The following is a 15,024-nucleotide window of genomic DNA, read 5'->3' on the forward strand; positions in this document are numbered from 1 at the left end:
GGCGGAGATTGCAGTGAGCTGTGATCGCACCACTGCATTCCAGCCTGGGCGACAGACTGCATCTCAAAGAAAAAAAAGAAAAATTGCTAAGTGAGGGTAATGTTTCTCAAAGTGATGATTTGAAGAGGCTTTATTAGGAGAATATTGGAGATTGTATAACAGATTGTTATATATAGCAGGGTGAAGGAAAGGGACCATATTATGATTCTTATAATAAGATTACGCACTCATTTTTTTTTTAACATATCAGGCTCTAGTCTTTAACAGTGTCTTCATGAAAAACACAGTAAAGCTCAGAATATACATGAATTTTAATATTTAATTTAATATTTAATATATTATGTATTTAATACATATTTAATATATATTTAATGTACAGATATTTCACTTAGGCATGACTTTATTGTCATTAGGCAAAAATCAACCTTTACTTCTTAGACATCCATCAAGATTGTGCTGATGACCCTTTGTGGTGTCCAGGGTCTTCTGAGGGATCAGCTAAGTCCGATAGAAGTGCTTGTGAGTGAGGGCTCCTGGGCTGGTCCAAACACTGTGCCTAAATGATGATAAAAGGAAGTGTCATTGGTGTTAATTCTATAATTATTGAGTGTTTATTACACAATAGATTGGCATGCTATGCTTCATGAGACTAAGCATGTACTCTTTAAAAAAGGAATTATAAGAGAGATCTCAATGTGTTTAGACAAGGTAATCTTTATAGTTTCAAATAATTCTGAGAGGTAGGATTCTGAAGTCTTAATCAAGGAGATTCAATAAAATATAACTTTTATCTGCTTATCAGTAATCAGAATTGAACTGATTTCTTATTGATACAGGAAAAATCAAGTAAGAATAATAGTCATTCAACAATTCTTTAAAAAATATGTATTTGTGATGATTAATATTAGGTTTTATCTTGATTGGATTGAAGAATGTCTAGATAGCTGGTAAAGTATTACTTCTGAATGTGTCCGTGAGGGTGTTGCCATTGATATGTGAGTTAGTGGACTGGGAGAGGAAGATCCACCCTCAATGTGGGTGGCCACCATCCAATTGGCTGCCAGCACAGCTAGAACAAAGTAGGCAGAAGAAGGTGGGATAGCTTTGCTTGCTGAGTCTTCTGACTTCCTTCTTTCTCCCATGCTGGGTGCTTCCGTCCATTCCTCCTGCCCTTGGACACCAGAATCCAGGTCCTTTGACCTTTGGACTCTGGGACTTGCATCAGTGGCTTGCTGGGGGCTCTCGACCCTTCAGTCACAGGCTGAAGGCTGCACTGTCAGCTTTCTTGACTTGAGGCTTTCAGACTCAGACTGTGCCACTACCAGCTTTCTTCCCCAGCTTGCAGATGGTCTATCATGGGACTTTGCCTTGTAATTGTGTGGTGAGCCAATTATCCCTAATAAACATGTATTCAGGAGATAATATATATGCAGTGACCTGAGCTGTACTTTGGGCCCTTTGAGCCAGGGCTGGAGCTGGAGCTGGAGCAGCTGGGATGCAAGGAGCAGTGTCCTGGGGCTGTGCAGAGCAGTGGGCCCTGGGCCTGGCCCAAGAAACCATTCTTCCCTCCTAGGCCTCCAGGCCTGTGATGAGTGGGGCTGCTGGGAAGATCTCTGAATTGCCTAAGAGTTCTGTCCCTCTGGAGAACCCTGACTAATACAGCATCGGTCATCTGTTTATGTGCAGACTCTGCCGACTGCTGGGAAAATGTCAACAAATAGAGTAGACAATGCCTCTTCCTTTGTGAAATTTATATTTTATGTGAGGAAACCAAACATCAAGTCAGCAACAAATAAGACAACCACAGATTGTGTAAAACTATAAATGACACAAATAAAATAATTCAATAGAGACCAAATGAGTAAGGCCAGCTAAAGATAAAATAAGAGACAACTTTTCAAAGGAGGGTAAAAACGAGCTACCTATAAGATCTTGGACTTTAGCATTCAGAGTTCAAAGAAATGAAGCAACAAGCGAGGATTCACTTAGAATGAAAATATTTGATCTGTTTGGGCAAGAAAGCAGTGAGAACAGAGACAGAGATTACTGGGGGAGGAGTGAGGAAATGGAGTGGTACAGATTAGAAAGGCAAGCTGGAGACAGGCCATTCAAACTTTTTAGGCCAATGTAAGACCTTTTTTTTTTTTAGTACAATAAAACCTTTGAACATCTTCAAACAGAAAAATGAAATGGTCTGAGTCTCAGTTTTAAAGGTTACTGTGGATGCATTATTTAGAATGGGCCAAAGACAACAAAAATGGAAAACAAGGAGATTCATAAGAGAGCCCCATCTCTATCTGTGTTTAAATCATGGTGGCTTAAACTACAGTGCTACTAGTGCACTAGTAAAGAAAAAAAAAAAATGCAGATTTAGTACATATCAAAGAGACAGAATTAAAAGGATTTTGATTAGATGTAAGGGTAAAATTGTGAATTAAATGGATTGCTACGTTGCCCTAGCATTCATTCTCAGTTGGTGACTGCTTGCTCACCTAGGAATTCAAGAGTGGTGAGATGTGCAGGGAGTGTTTGGACAGAAGGGGGGGTTGGGGTAGTACAATGAATGCTAGTTGCTCAGCTTCATACACAGAAGTTGACTGCTTGCTCACCTGAAGTCTAATCAGCAGTTGTATTAGTCTGTTCTTGCATTCCTATAAAGAAATACCTGAGACTGTATAATTTATAAAGAAAAGAGGTTCAGTTGAATCATGGCTCTTCAGGCTCTACAGGAAGCATCGTGGCTTCTGCTTCTGGGGAGGCCTCAGGAAAATTCAAATCATGGTGAAAGGCAAAGGAGGAGTAAGGATCTCACATGGCAGGAGCAAGAGCAAGAGCAAGAGAGAGAGGGGAGGTGCCACACACGTTTAAACAACAAGATCTCCTGAGAACTCACTCACTATCATGAGAACAGCACCAAAGGGATGCTGCTAAACTGTTTATGAGAATCCAGCCCTATGATCCTAACCACCTCCCACAAGGCCTCTCCTCCAACATGGGGATTACCATTCAACATGAGATTTGGGAGGTGAAAAATACCCAAACTCTATTATTCCACCCCCACCCCTCCCAAATCTCATGTCTTTCTCACATTTCAAAATACAATCATGCCTTCCCAATAGTCCCCCAAAGTTTTAACTCCTCCTAGCATTAACTCAAAAGTCCAGAGTCCAAAGTGTCATCTGAGATAAGGCAAGTCCCTTCTACCTACAAGCCTGTAAAATATAAAACAAGTTAGTTATGTCCAAGGATGCAAGGAGTTAAGTATTGGGTAATTATTTTCATTCCCAAAAGGAGAAATTGGCCAAAAGAAAGAAGCTACAGGCCCCAGCCAAGTTCAAAATCCAGCCAGGCAGTCATTAAATCTTAAAGCTCCAAAATAATCTTCTTTAACTTCACATCCCATGTCCAGGGCACACTGGTGTGAGGGGTGGTCTCCCAAGGCCTTGAGAATGGCTTCCATTGAAATAAATTGTATAAGTCCTAAGACATCATACTTATTCAATGAGATATTTTTCACTATTTAAGTTGGCAAACTAGACTTTACATTATGCACCAAAATACAATTATTATTTGTCCAGGATATCTCAATGCTTGATATCATTTGTCTACTGTTCCCTCTGTCCATTTCCCACTTAGATGACTTGAAAATTAACAGTGTAATTTCATCTGATTATAATCAGTTAGCCATTGACTAAAAATTCTCCTTGGCTATTACATTCAGTATTTCACTAGTACATTGTTGAATATGTGACTAGCAAATAAGCAATAAAAACTGCACTTCTCAAAAGATAACTAAAGATTTATTCCTTACATCACTAACTTCAAGAGAGATATTATTCTCTAAACTAATTTTCTTCTTGTCCTAGGCTTGAAGTTTCATGTATATCAAGATTACTATAATAAGGCTTTCATTGCAGGAAAACTGAAACCTATCTAGTAGTTTTTTATTACTGTCTTTGTCAGACATACTAGATTTTTCTAGCAAATCCCAAAGCATTCAAATTTATGCAAATTATTCATTTCCCAAAAAGGAGTTTTGACCTTATTAAGTATTGTTTTCATCTAAAGCTATGATGTAGTCCCAGGGTGTTCTATCAGACTACTAAGAAGTTTAGAGTTTCTACTTTACTCATTGAAAAGAAACACATGTATTTATTCAGTTTTTCAAACTAGCATGGATTAAAGCTGTGTCACTGATATGGTTTCGCTGTGTCCCCACCCAAATCTCATCTTGAATTGTAGCTTCCATAATCCCCATGTATTGTGGGAGGGACCTGGTGGGAGGTAATTGAATCATGGGGGTAGTTTTTCCCATGCTGTTCTCATGATAGTAGATAAGTCTCATGAGATCTGATGGCTTTCTAAAGGGCAGTTCCCCGGCACACATTCTCTTGCCTGTGCAATGCAAGACATGTCTTTGCTCTTCCTTTTCCTTCCACCATGATTGTGAAGATTCTCCAGCCACGTGGAACTGTGAGTGCATTAAACCTCTTTTTCTTTATAAATCACCCAATCTAGAAGATTTCTTCACAGCAGTATGAAAATGACTAATACAGTTATATTTTAAAAAATACTCTTATAACACATAGAAAAAATATACACATAGAAAAAATGTATACACAAATAAGATAAGTTGTGCAAAGTAATTAGCAGAGTTATTGGCACTTAGTGCTCAATCAAATACATCAATCTTTTATAATAAAAATTATTTGTGTTATTAATCATCATAATAGTCAATGAAAACAGGTATTTGCAATATTATATTTATTGCCTTTATTAAAATGAATAATGAAAAGCCCCATGTTTTAGGTAGACACATATCCATTGTCACCTGGCTTATGGAAATGATATCACTTTTACATTACACAAAAATGAAATTCAATTAGCCAACTCATCCGTATTTTGATAGAGGTAGAATCTTATTTTTATCCTATTGTCCCAAGCCCTTTGTAGATTTAGGTTGAAATTGCATAATACTGACATTAACAATTAAGTGGTTGAGTCTACTAGTAACTAAGTGAACAGAATAATCAACTAGGTACAAAGTTGAAGTATATATAATTTATGAACATTAATAATCCCAGCGCTTTGGTTTTATATAATTATTGAATCCACATCTATTTATTGAGCATCTGCTCTGCAGGAACTGCTAGGGTATGTGCTTGTGAGAAATGGTGAAAAACACAGACCCCATCCAAGATTTCAGGGTCCTAAATAACTTCAGTAGTTTTCAAGATGCTATTGAAGACAAAGTCCCTGAAAACTAGGATCAAATGTAGTAAGTGTTAGAGACAACTAATTCTCCCTCTGTGTTTTTCTGGGGAGCGGTAAGTAAAATGTTCCAATTGTGAAGGCTTCATTTTCTGGCTATTGTGTGAGAGTGCTATATTTAGCAAATAAAAATACAGGACATCCAGTTAAATTTGAATTTCAGACGAACAACATTTTTTTGTGGTATATTGCATGTGATATTTGTATTTTATTTGGCAAACCTTTGTGGGGAGGAAAATCCTTTCCAAGCCAGCATGTTGCAACAGTAAACACTATGATGTTTTCCCAAGTTACAATTTAGAAAGAATATTTATATCAATTGTTTTAATGGGTGATTTCAAATCTTTACTGGCTAGATTTTTTTTTAGCATTAAAACATAAATGTGTTATGGGAGTAGATTTTTTAAGAAATACAATTTTTTAGATGATGAACTTGCTATTATAGCACCCATAGGCATGTTTGTAATTAACTTTCAAGGCATATAAATGATCTAATTTGTGAAAATATGTTTTTGATCTGTTGGGATTTGTTTCAAATATGGCCATTACCTCAATGTAACTGATTGACCACCCAAACCTCATTCATTTCACAGCATGAAATGAAGTGATGATGTTCCCTGGAAAATACAGCATATACTTGAGACAGATTCATGAGCTAGTTATAGATGCTGATCCCCAGAGAGCAATCCATTGCTGGCTTCTGCTCAAAACGTGTAGGAATCTGTTTCACATCCTTCAGGGGTGTCCAATCTTTTGGCTTCCCTGGGCCACATGGGAAGAAGAATTGTCTTGGGCCACACATAAAATACACTAACACTAACAATAGCTGCTGATGAGCTCTCTCACTATATATATATTGCAAAAAAATCTCATAACGTTTTAAGAAAGTTTACAAATTTGTGTTGGGCTACCCTGGACCCCATGCATCCTGAGGGCTATGGGTTGGACAAGCTTGCTCTACATTATCTGGTTGGAATCTGATGCCTCAGGTGGAATATGTACATAAAGATGACCCCTTTTCCTCCCAATCTACTTTGAAATAATTTTAAGGACATATGAACGTAATAGCTACTATAAATTGCATGTCCACAATGTAGTTAGGGAAGTTAACTAAGCGGAAAAGAACACATAAAGGCATATAAAACCTCTCATTGTTAATTGTAGCTGCAGATTACCCGATGGAGGGCTTATACCTGACTTCTCAATACCTTTTTTCTAACCTATTCTATTGAAATAGTAAAACAAAACAACAACATAACTTCTAAAAATATTTCAAATAAAAATATCTTTATGCTATTTTAAAAACAATTTCTCAAAACCTTTAAAATTAAGGTATAGTACATGTAACATAAAATTTACCATGTTAACCCTTTTTTTTTTTTTTTTTTTTTTTTTTTTTGAGACGGAGTCTCGCTCTGTCGCCCAGGCTGGAGTGCAGTGGCGCGATCTCGGCTCACTGCAAGCTCCGCCTCCCGGGTTCCCGCTATTCTCCTGGCTTAGCCTCCCGAATAGCTAGGACTACAGGCGCCCGCAACCGCGCCCGGCTAATTTTTTTTTTTTTTTTTTTTTTTTTTTAGTAGAGATGGGGTTTCACCGTGGTCTCCATCTCCTGACCTGTGATCCGCCTGCCTCGGCCTCCCAAAGTGCTGGGATTACAGGCGTGAGCCACCGTGCCCGGCTTTTTTTTTTTTTTTTTTTTTTTTGAGATGGAATCTCACTCTGTCACCAGGCTGGAGTGCAGTTGCACAATCTCGGCTTCCTGCAACCTCCACTTCTTAAGTTCAAAAGGTTCTCCTGCCTCAGCCTCCCGAGTAGCTGGGACTACAGGTGTGCACCACCACACCTGGCTAATTTTTGTATTTTTAGCAGAGATTGGGTTTCACCATGTTGGCCAGGATGGTGTCAATCTCTTGACCTCATGATCCACCCACCTTAGCCTCCCAAAGTGTTGGGATTACAGGTGTGAGTGATGGCACCTGGCCCATGTTAACCATTTTTAAGTGCACATTGGCCTTAAGGACATTCACACTGTTGGGCTACCACGACCACTCTTCATCCACAGAACACTTTCATCCTGCAAAACTGAAACTCTGTGCCTGTTATAGGACAATTCCCTCTTACCTCCTCCTGCTGGCAACCACCATTCTACTTTCTGTCCCTATGAATTTGACTATTTTAAGTACCTAATTTAAGTGGAGTCTGTCCTTTTGCAACTGGCTTTTTTCACTTAGCATAGACCCCTAAAGGTTCATCCATGTTATAGTTTGTGTCAGAATTAACTTCTTTTTGAAGGCTGAATGATACTCCATTGTATGTATATACCACATTTTGTTTATCCATCCATCTGTTGTTGGATACTGAGTACTTGCTTTCAATTCTTTTGGGCATACACCCAGAAGTGGAATTGCTAGATTATATTGGTAATTTCATTATTAATATTTGAGGAACCACCATTCTGTTTTTTATAGTGGCTTCACCATTTTACATTCCCACCAACAGTCATAAGATTTCTGATATTTCTGCATCCTCTCCAACACTCATTATTTTGTGTTTTATTTTATAGTAGACATCCTAATGGGTGTGAGATGATATCCCATTGTGGTTTTGATTTGCATTTCCTTAGTGATTAGTGATGTTGATCATTTTTTCATGTGCGTATGTCTTCTTTGGAGAAGTGTTTATGCAAATCCTTTGTCCATTTATTAATTCAGTTATTTGCTGTTGTTGATTTGTAGGGGTTCTTTGTATGTTCTGGATATTAATCCCTTATCAGATGTATCATTTGTAAATAGTTTTCCCATTCTTTTTTTTTTTTTAACTGAGATGGAGTCTCACTCTGTTGCCCAGGCTAGAGTGCAGTAGCGCAATCTCGGCTCACTGCAAGCTCCGCCTCCTGGGTTCATGCCATTCTCCTGCTTCAGCCTCCTGAGTAGCTGGGACTACAGACACCCACCACCACGCCCGGCTAATTTTTTGTATTTTTAGTAGAGATGGGATTTCTCTTTGTTACCCAGGATGGTCTCGATCTCCTGACTTCATGATCCACCCACCTCGGCTTCCCAAAGTGCTGGGATTACAGGCATGAGCCACCGCACCTAGCCAATAGTTTTCCCATTCTATGTGTTGCCTTTCAATTCTGTTGATTGTATCCTTTAATGCACAGAAGTTTAAAATTTTTATGTAGTCCAGTTCATCTGTTTCCTTCTGTTGTCCATGCTTTTGCTGTCATATTCAAGATATCATTACTAAATCCAATGTATGAAGCTTTTCCCTTTCATTTCTTCCACAAGTTTTAGGCTTTTCAATCTTACATTTAAGTCATGAATTTATTTTGAATTCATTTTTCTATGTAGTATAAAGTCAAAATTTTTAAATCATGAATTTGAATTGACATTTAAAATCATTTAGTTCACAGATGGATTGGATTTAAACATTATTTAGCTTAATACATGAAGTAACAACTAAGTTCCTTCTAAAACAATCTTAGAACATTCTTTCAACTCTGGCTATGTCCTACTTTTTCTTCAAAATTCAATTTAGGTATTATCTATTCTGTAAGTATTCCAGGACATCTTACTCTCCAACAAATACTCATCTCAAGAGGAAATGCCCAAACGCCTCTGAGCTCTTCTAAATTTCCAATCATAATATACTGTGTTTTTTAGATGATTTTATTTTTTAGAGCAGTTTTAGGTTAACAGCAAGATTGAGAGGAGGAAGGTACAGAGATTTCTCATATACCACTGTCCCCTACATGCACGGCTTATATTATCCCCATTATCAACATTCTTCACCAGAGTGGTACATTGGTTACAAGTGATGAGCCTAAATTGGCATACCATAATTACTCAAAGTCCACTGTTTAAATTAGGATTCACTGTCGGTGTTGTACATTCTATGGATTTGGAAAAATGTATGGTAACATGTATCTACCATTATATTATTGTGCAAGTATTTTCACTGCCCCCCAAATCCTCCTGCTTCACCTGTTCCTCACCACCCCCCAACCTCTGGAAACCACTATTCTTTTCACTGTCTCCATAGTTTCTTCTTTTCCAGAATGTCATATAGTCTGAATTATCCAGTATGTAACCTTTTTAGACTTGCTTCCTTCATGTAATAATACATATTTAAGCTTCCTCTATGTCCTTATGGTTTGATAACTCATGTCTTTTTAGTGCTGAATAATATTTAATTATCCACAGCTTATTTATCTACTTACTTACCGAAGGATATTTTGGTTGCTTACAAGTTTTGGAAATTAGGAATAAGGCTGCTATAAACATACATGCACAAGTTTTTGTGTGACCATAAGTTTTCAACTCCTTTGAGTAAATACCAACAAGCACATTTGCTGGATCATATAGGAAGAGTATGTTTAGTTTTGTAAGAAAGCGCCAAACTGGCAGGGCACAGTAGCTCATGCCTGTAATCACAGCACTTTGGAAAGCTGAGGCAAGAGGATCATTTGAACCCAGGAGTTTAAGACTAGCATGGGCAACATAGTGAAATGCCATCTATACTAAAAATAAACATAAAAAAAATAGCCTGCTGTGGTGACGCATGCCTGTAGTTACAACTGCTTGGGAGGCTGAGGTGGGAGGATAGCTTGAGCCGAGGAAGTCGAGGCTGCAGTGAGCCATAATTATGCCACTGCACTCCAGCCTAGGCAATAGAGTGAGACCCTGTCTTAAAAAAAAAAAAAAGAAAGAAACTGTCAAACTGTTTGCCAAAATGGCTATACAATGTTCATTCCCACCAGCAGTAAATGAGAGCCCCTGGTGCTCCACATCCTCATAAGTATTTAGTGCTGTCAGTGTTAATCATGTTAATAGGTATATAGTGGTATCAAATTGTTGCTTTAATTTTCATTTTCTAACGACATATGATGTAGAGCATCTTTTCGTATGCTTTTTGTCATCTGTAGCTTCTTTGGTGAAATATCTGTTAAAATTTTTGACGAATTTTTTCATCAGTTTATTTCTTATTGTTGGGTTTTTAGAGTTATTTGTCTATCTTAGATAGCAGTCCTTTGTCAGTTATGTCTTTTGAAATATTTTCTCCCAGTTTGTGGCTTGTCTTCTCATTCTCTTGACATTATCTTTTGCAAAGGAGGAGTTTTTAATTTTAATGGGGTCCCTCTTATCAATTATTTCTTTCATGGATTCTGCCTTTGGTGTCATATCTAAAATGTCATCGCCATAGCCAAAGTCATCTAGGTTTTCACCTAAGTTATCTTCCAGGAGTTTTATAGTGTTGCATTTTACATTTAGGCCCATGATATGTTTGAGTTAATTTGTGTAAACCGAACAAGATCTGTGTCTAAATTCATTTTTTTAAATGTAGATTTCATATACTATACCTTGAATCCTCTTTGCCTTCCTAAAAATATTAAACCTTTAGGCAGAGATTATATCTTACTTATCTTTATATTCTCCAATTATATTCCAGAGTTCATAACCCCCAAAAAATGCATGATGGTGACCTTCTAGATGCCATACTTATAAAGTGTAAAATTCAATTTTTGACTCTGTTATTTAAAAAATTTCTTCTCTTTAGTTAACATAGTATTCCTCATTCTCTCTTAGATACCTACACAGATCATATAAAGTTCCTCTTCTTTGTAAGAGCTTTCCAATTATTTTAACACAACTATTTTGGTCTTTCCCAGTTTCAGATCTTCAATTCCAAAACAAATGTCTTCAGATCCTTTCCAGGCTCTTAATCAACCCTGTAATTCTCTTATGGATTTGTATGTTCAGGGCTGGGGGGAGTGACAAGTTATTTTCCTTGGAATTTTTAATGTTAAAAATACAGAAACAAACATAAAATTCTGAAAAATTCACACAAACTATTTGAAGTCACAAATTTAGAAAATTACTTCTGAACCACAAGAATGAGAATCCATATACAAAAGATGCATCTGCAATTCTCTGAATGTTTTAAATGAACCCAACTAATATTTCACAGTTTGTAAATTTTCATTTTAGATATGCGTAGAGCAAAAATCATAACCTGGTCCATATCTCTCAGGTCATTATCACCTTATGTAGGTTTGCAACCTTCTTTGAAAATGTACTTTAGTTTTCCCAAGAAATTAGCTCATTTTCATGATAGAAATTGATAAAATATTTGAAACCACCAATGTGGAGTCTCTCTATCCTTCTGTTAATTGCCTAAACCTAATGTATCATAATATCATTCTCCACTTTTCATTTTTATTTCATCTCTTTTCATAGTCTTTCCATGTAATCTTAGCATGCATATGTTTGTTTTCTGTGCTTATTGTGAACAAAATGCCTAAGTAGTTAAAGAATTCCAGTTGAACTAAATTCAGCACTCATCTATTTACAGTTGTTTTTGTTTGCTTTTTAAAATCTTACTGCTTTGGCAGGAAAAAATACCAACAAGCTCTAAGTTTGTAGTGACAAATGTAGACTTCATCTCAAATTCATGTATGGGTGACATTTGCATGTTGATTTCTTTGCCGCCCTAATGGTTAAATTTCAAAGCACATCTTTCCTTTTATCTTCAGCTGAATGAGACATCAAAATAAGGGCCAGATAAAGGCGGAAGTCCTTTGTCTGAAACTGCCCAGGCCTGGCCAGCTGTGATGAAAACTGTCTGATGTTTCACAGGCTTCTTGTCTGGCCTCAAGCTGGTATTTGCTTCTTTTATTTTGGAGGTTTTAAAGGAATATTGCATTCTAGCACACAGTGTCATAATGGACAATGGAAGGCCTGTTCATGGTGGTGTCTGAATATATACACATCAGATTAAATTATTTATTAGATAATAAGCCACTGGTTACACAAGGAATATGTGCCATCTTTTATTATAATCATGGTAATTTCTAAGGTCAAACTAATGTTTGGTTGTATCACAATATCACAGCCTAATGAGAGTGTCTCCTTTACTGATAAATCTAACCTTCATGTTTCATTTTCTAATGTAGGTAATGAGATCGAGTGTTTTGGTTTAGTGTGTTTATTTTTAAATATAAAATCAATTAGTAGTAGCATCTGTAAATAGTATACTATTTGATGATAAGAAAGGTAGACTAACTGGAGTATGCTAAATTATATTTGGTCAATTTTAATAAGAAATAATAGTGATTTGCTCTAAGCAGCAAGTAAATGAAGGCAGCTCCCTTAAAAAAAAAATCAAATAAGCCAGTGGTTGGCCATTAAAGTCATAAAGTATTTTCTTAGGTTTTTTTTTTTTAACTTCATGTAAATATCTTCTTAATTTGGGGGATAGAATAGATATGCACAGGAGTAAAAGTGTGCTACAGTTATCTGAACTTGTAGCATTATTTATATTATAGTTCAACCTTTTTTTAAGAGAAAAAAGCAATAATTATTTCAGAATATTTTGCTTTCTAAAATAGCATAAGGGCAAGTAGATATAATACATTATAAATTATCTTGGGTCCAAAATCGTTAAGATAACTTGACAATTGCACATACTGGATCCTTAACTATGTTTTTGGACCTCGCTGCTTGATGCTCTATTGATGAAATAAGGCTGACTCACTTCCTCAGGCCACACTCTTGTGTTTTTCTCATGCTGAGAAGTCCGGTCTACTTAGTGAGACCTCAAGACCTGGCACTCTGCCTCCAGTCCAACTTCCTGTTCCTTCCAGCCTGTCTAGTCACATACACATCACACACAAGTCATGCGAGACTGTCATTTCTTCTTTGCAGAACCTACCCTGTGCTCTTCTACCTCAGCATCTTTGCTCAAAATGTCTCCACAGATGGAGTACTCATCAGCCCCATTTTGTCTGTTACAATCCTGGCTATTCTTTTCATCCAACTCCATTGCCCAGTCCTTCACGAAGTTTGCCACAACCCTTCTTTCTTCTTCTTTATTTTATCATAGACCTGTTTGTGGTTCTTTCATATTATCATAGAATTGTTTGTGGTTCTTTCGTAGCAATAATTCACCAACATGGTGAAACCCTGTCCCTACTTAAAAATACAAAAATTAGCCAGGCGTGGTGGCGGATGCCTGTAATCCCAGCTACTCAGGAGGCTGAGGCAGGAGAATCACTTGAACCCGGGAGGCGGAGGTTGTAGTGAGCCGAGATTGCGCCATTGCACTCCAGCCTGGGCAACAAGAGTGAAACTCTGTCAAAAGAAAGAAAGAAAGAAAGAGAGAGAGAGGAAGGAAGGAAGGAAGGGAGGAAGGGAAGGAGGGAGGGAGGGAGGAAGGAAGGAAGGAAATAATGGCATTCGCAGGAACCTAGATGGAGTTGGAGACCATTATTCTAAGTGAAGTAACTCAGGAATGAAAAACCAAACACAGTATGTTCTCTAATTGCTTTTTATAATAGCCTACTAGGGCTCACTTACACATTTTTCAGGATAACCATAAAAAAGGTTTGTTCTTTGGGACATATTTTGCATATATTTCATGGTAGAATCACTGCAAGCTTCATCCAGTGTCCCTAAAAATACTTTTAACCTACCTGCGCTGAACACTATTCTTTGGTGCATAAACTGAAGTTTATACCATAATGTATGCTTTCAATCAATTAAATATATTTTAATATAGACTCTTCAGATTGAAGGAACATGAAAAAAAACTAGGATAATCATCCACCGCCTTCTTCCCAAGTCTTATAAAATGGTTGTCCAACCCATGCTTAAAATACTGGTGCTCACTATATTTAAGGAACAATCTCTTGACCACATGATGTGAAGTTTTGCCTGTTATTCACTGGCAACGGCCTGGCAGAATTGGATTCCTGTGCATTTTTCTACACACAAGATACTGGAATAATCTCCATCCCCATACTAAATGGAGGATGTCTGGGGGAGTGGGATTTTTTTTTTTTCTTTGAGACAGATCTCGGCTCACTGCAACCTCTACCTCCCGGGTTCAAGTGATTCTCCTGCCTCAGCTTCCCGAGTAGCTGGGATTACAGGCGCCCACTACAATGACCACGTCTGGCTAATTTTTGTATTTTTAAGTAGAGACAGGTTTTCACCAAGTCAGTCAGGCTGGTCTTAAGCTCTGACCTCAAGTGAGCCACCTGCCTCAGCTTCCCAAAGTGCTGGGATTACAGGTGTGAACCACTGCACCCAACCTATTTAGTTTCTTTTTATGACTGAGTAGTATTCCATGGTGTGTATGTATATATCACATTTTTAAAATTCACTTGTTGACTGATGGACATTTGGGCTGGTTCCATGTTTTTGCAATTGTGAATTGTGCTGCTATAAACATGTGTGCAAGTGTCTTTTTCATATAATGACTTCTTTTCCTCTGGCTAGATACCCAGTAGTGTAATTGCTGGATCAAATGGTAAATCTACTTTTAATTCTTTAAGAAATCTTCGTATTGTTTTCTGTAGTGGTTGTACTAGTTTACAGTTCCACCAGCAGTAAAAAAAAAAGTCTTCCCTTTTTACCACATCCATGCCAACATCTATTATTTTTTATTTTTTCTGATTATGGCCATTCTTGCCAGAAGAACGCGGTATCTCATTGTAGTTTTGATTTGCATTTTCCTGATAATTAGTGATGTTGAACATTTTTATAAAAGTGGGAACTAACCTATGAAGATGCAAAGGCATTAAGAATGATACAGTAACGTGGGGGAAGGGTGGGAGGGGGTGACGGATAAAAGACTACACATTGGGTACAGTGTTCACTGCTCAGGTGATGGGTGCACCAAAATCTCAGAAATCTACACTGAAGAACTTATCCACATAACCAAACACCACCTGTATCCCAAAAACTATTG

At 37.4% G+C, this 15,024-nt stretch overlaps 1 long non-coding RNA gene across 1 annotated transcript in view; it reads right to left on the minus strand.

Annotated features, from left to right (window-relative positions):
- Positions 1-382: 382 nt before the first annotated feature.
- LOC126938332 (uncharacterized) overlaps positions 383-15,024 on the minus strand; it is a 244,779-nt gene continuing 230,137 nt past the window's right edge. The window contains exon 5 of the long non-coding RNA XR_007720059.1: positions 383-556. This is a non-coding gene — a long non-coding RNA (uncharacterized LOC126938332). The remainder of the gene's footprint in view (positions 557-15,024) is intronic.

This window comes from Macaca thibetana, chromosome 16 (assembly GCF_024542745.1).
Source record: "Macaca thibetana thibetana isolate TM-01 chromosome 16, ASM2454274v1, whole genome shotgun sequence".
In the NCBI taxonomy this organism is placed as follows: Eukaryota; Metazoa; Chordata; class Mammalia; order Primates; family Cercopithecidae; genus Macaca; species Macaca thibetana.